Genomic DNA, 3,940 nt, shown 5'->3' with positions numbered 1-3,940 from the left:
CAGAGAACGCATACTGGAGAAAAACCCTTTACATGTAGTGAATGTGGGAAAGCCTTCAGTGGGAGGGGATACTTCCTTACACACCAGAGAACTCATACTGGAGAGAAACCCTTTTCATGCAGTGAATGTGGGAAAGCTTTTGGTGAGCGGGGAAGCCTCAATAGACATCAAAGGATTCATACTGGAGAGAAAACCTTTGCATGTAATGAATGTGGGAAAGCCTTTAGCCAAAGGGCCAGCCTTACTACCCATCATAGAACTCATACTGGAGAGAAACCTTTTCCATGTAGTGATTGTGGGAAAGCCTTCAGGCGGAGGAGAAACCTTATTACACATCAGAGGAGTCATACTGGAGAGAAACCTTTTGTTTGTAATGAATGTGGGAAAGCCTTCAGTGAGAGGGGACACTTTATTACCCATCAGAGAACTCATACTGGAGAAAAACCCTTTGAATGTAATGAGTGTGGGAAAGCCTTCAGTGAGAAGGGAAGCCTTAATAGACATCAGAGAACTCATACTGGAGAGAAACCCTTTGCATGTAAGGAATGTGGGAAAGCCTTCAGTGGGAGAGCAAACCTTCTTAGGCACGAGAGAACTCATACTGGAGAGAAACCTTTTGCATGTAATGAGTGTGGAAAGGCCTTCAGTGGGAAGGCAAACCTTGTTAGACATCAGAGAAGTCACACTGGAGAGAAACCTTTTGCATGTAATGAATGTGGTATAGCTTTCAGTAGGAGGGCAAACCTTATTGCCCATCAGAGAATTCATGCTGCTGAACATCCCTTTGAACATAGAGACTATGGGAAAGCTTTCATTAAGAGGGAGGTACCCAAAAATTGCCAGAGAATTAAAACTGTACAGAAACCCTTTGCTTGTAATGAATGTAAGAGAGCCTTCAGAGAGAGGAAGCATCTCATTACCCATCAAAGAAGTCATACTGGAGTGAAGCATTTTGATTATAATAAATACAAAGAATAGTTTTTAATGGTTGAATGTCAGCCTTGCAGAAGTTCTCCAGTTAGGTGTTGCAAGAGTCTGTTCTTGACTTGGGCTGTTCAACATTTGTGTCCATGACTTGGAGAAAGGCTTAGATGGCATGTTTGTCACATCTGCAGGTGACACTAAGGTGAGTTGAAGAGCTGACACACCAGTTGAGAGTTAGGATCCAGAAGGATATTGATAGGCTACAATACTGGCATGAATCTAGTAAAATGAAATTCAGGAGGGACAAATGTCAGTCTCGTACTGGGGTACAAAATTCAGTTTCACAAATACAAGACGGTGAGGCATGGTTAGATACCAATTCTGAAAAAATGTCTTGGAGTTGTAGTGGCCTGCAAGCTCAACATGAGTCAGCAGTGTGATGTGGAAGACAAAAAAATCTCATGTGATCTTAGGCTACATTAAGTGAAACAGATTCTAGGAATTAGGGAGCTGATAGTAACACTACTTTGCTGTCTTCTAACATCATCTGAATACTGTGTTTAATTCTGAGCAGCAGATCACAAAGTTGGCATTGATGGAGCGGGAGAGAATATTTAAAGAAAGGCAGCTAGGATGATGAAGGGCCTTAGGTCCATATCCTGAGAAACGGATTTAGAGGAACTGGACGTGTTTACCCTGGTGAAGAAAAAACAGGAACATGGTTCTGTCTTCAGGTATTTGAAAAGCTGTCACGTGAGAAAGAGAGAGGGATCAGACTGGTTCTGCTTGGCCCTCTAAGGCAGACTCAGAAGCAATGTGTGGATGTTAAGCTGCCTGGGGAGTTGGTGGGATCCTCCTCCTTAGAGGTCTTTGACCGAAAGCTGGATGACCATTTCTTGGGTATTTTCTTGCGACGTGATTTTTGTCTGTGTTTGGGGCTAGGCTGGATGGCCACTGAAGACCATCTAAACTCTCAAATTCTGTGATTCTGTGAATTGACGTCACCAAGAATGGACTGTGTGAAAGTTGGTGCCCATTGATTGGGGGGTTGGAGGGGGGAGGAAGAGCAGATTGTAGTGCATGAATATAATGGAATAATTCTGCCCTGTAAAAAAGGATGGGTATGAGGAATTCAAAGAAATAGGCGGGAAATTATTTGAACTGATTCAAAGTAAGCAGGGCCAGCAGTATACATAGCAATGTAAATGAAAAGAAGAAATAACCAAAACTGAATCCTGTTTACTTCTAATGACTCAGGACATGAAAAAATATACCTCTTTCATGTTCGGAACGGGGAGAGATGACTAGAAATGTGTAGTATTGCATATAATATTGGACTTTCTTGATATATTGGTTAATTTTGTGGAACTGATTTTCCCATCTTTTTTTAATCCTCTGTTAAAATATGTGGCTCTCTGTGGGTGGTGGTAGAAATGTATTTGAGAATGAAAGCAGTGTAAAACAAAATGGAGTAATTGATACATCGAATTTTCTTTAAAAATGAATTCAATGAACAGGTTATTCTAGGCCATGGGTTCCCATCCTAAGGTATACATATCCTCAGCAAATAGGAGAAGCTTGTGAAGGGGATATAGGGAATATCTTAATCTATTTACATTCCAAAAATAGTGGTTAGTTTAAAAATACATATATGTTTATTTTTCTATCTAATCTATCTGTGTGTCTATATTGTGGATTATAGAGAGAATGACAGGAAGACCAGGGTGGGATGGAAAGAGGAGAGGCTGTTACAGTATAGTAGCATCAAAGTTAAATAGAAACTGATCCCTCTGGGCTGAATATTGACATAGAAAACCACAAAATAACATTATTAATGTTGTGTCTTATTTTTTATTAATTTTGTTAAATATTTCCCATCACACTTTACTCTGGTTTAGGCTCACCTGGGCGTTTTGTGCTCTAGGCAGTTTGTGGGCCAGCAAGGAGTTTGATACCTCTCTCTTCATACTTTTGAAAAGAAGTGAAGGAATAACTCCTCTGACCAAACCAAATGACAGATGTTGGGATAGAAAATCCTTTGAACTAGAGAAACTTAGTGACAAAACCTAGCAAAGGGTGAACTAATTGATCACAGCAGTGACCAAATTGCTTTCTAATCAAAGAAGTTCCAAAATGTTCAGAACTCAGGGAAGCATATCCCATTCTTACTAAATGTGTGTCCACTGTTTTCCTTTTGTTTTAAAAAAACTAATCTCTGTCAATCAGGATACTCAGTCCTGTTCTCAATCAAATCCAAAGAAAGAAACAAACCAGGGGCTTTCTAACCCTTGATATGGAGGTATTTCTTTCTTTCTTTTTTCTTTCTTTTTCTTTTCTTTTCTTTCTTCCTTTCTTTCTCTTTCTATTTTCAATTCATGGAACAAAACAAGCATTTCTGTAACAGTACAATAAAAGATGATTGCACGTAAAACTGCAGTTCTGTGTACAACTTGCTATTCCCTTAAAATAAACAACAAAGCTATCATGTAAATTTCTTTTTTTTCTCCCTCACCCCCCACCCCACTCTGGAGATGGCTACCATTAGACACAAATAGGGGTGTGTGTGTGTGTGTGTGTGTGTGTGTATGTATACACACATATATATGTAAAATTATTCTATACGTCTGTTTAGCAGTTCTTTCTCTGGATGCAGATAGCATCTCTTTCAGAAACCACACAAAAGATAAGATTTGGTTAAAATGAAACTATTAAGGACTTCACTAATTTATTTGGTTCTTTCCTGATAAATATTTAACAACTACTATTTTTTTTAAAAAGTTATGTACCAAACAATGTTTTATGAAAATTAATTTCAATTTTATTTATTATGTACATATTAATTATAAACCCTAGAATTTATTTTCATATTGAATAGGGTATATTGGAAGGTTGCTGGAAACTAGGGGGTATGGAGAATTTTAAAAGCCTGGGAATCTACTAGACTAAACATATTTTCTTTTTTGATTGGGTTAACTACTGTATCAGAGAAATGTTGTAGATATGTTTACCTAGTTTT

At 38.4% G+C, this 3,940-nt stretch overlaps 1 pseudogene; it reads left to right on the top strand.

The window, feature by feature from the left end:
• The window catches only part of LOC114052584, a 20,547-nt pseudogene extending 17,251 nt beyond the window's left edge, over positions 1 to 3,296 (top strand).
• The last annotated feature ends 644 nt before the right edge of the window (positions 3,297 to 3,940 follow it).

Source organism: Vombatus ursinus, unplaced genomic scaffold (genome assembly GCF_900497805.2).
Source record: "Vombatus ursinus unplaced genomic scaffold, bare-nosed wombat genome assembly UNPS02014808.1, whole genome shotgun sequence".
Lineage (NCBI taxonomy): Eukaryota > Metazoa > Chordata > Mammalia > Diprotodontia > Vombatidae > Vombatus > Vombatus ursinus.
This window is presented reverse-complemented; position numbering and strand designations above follow the sequence as displayed.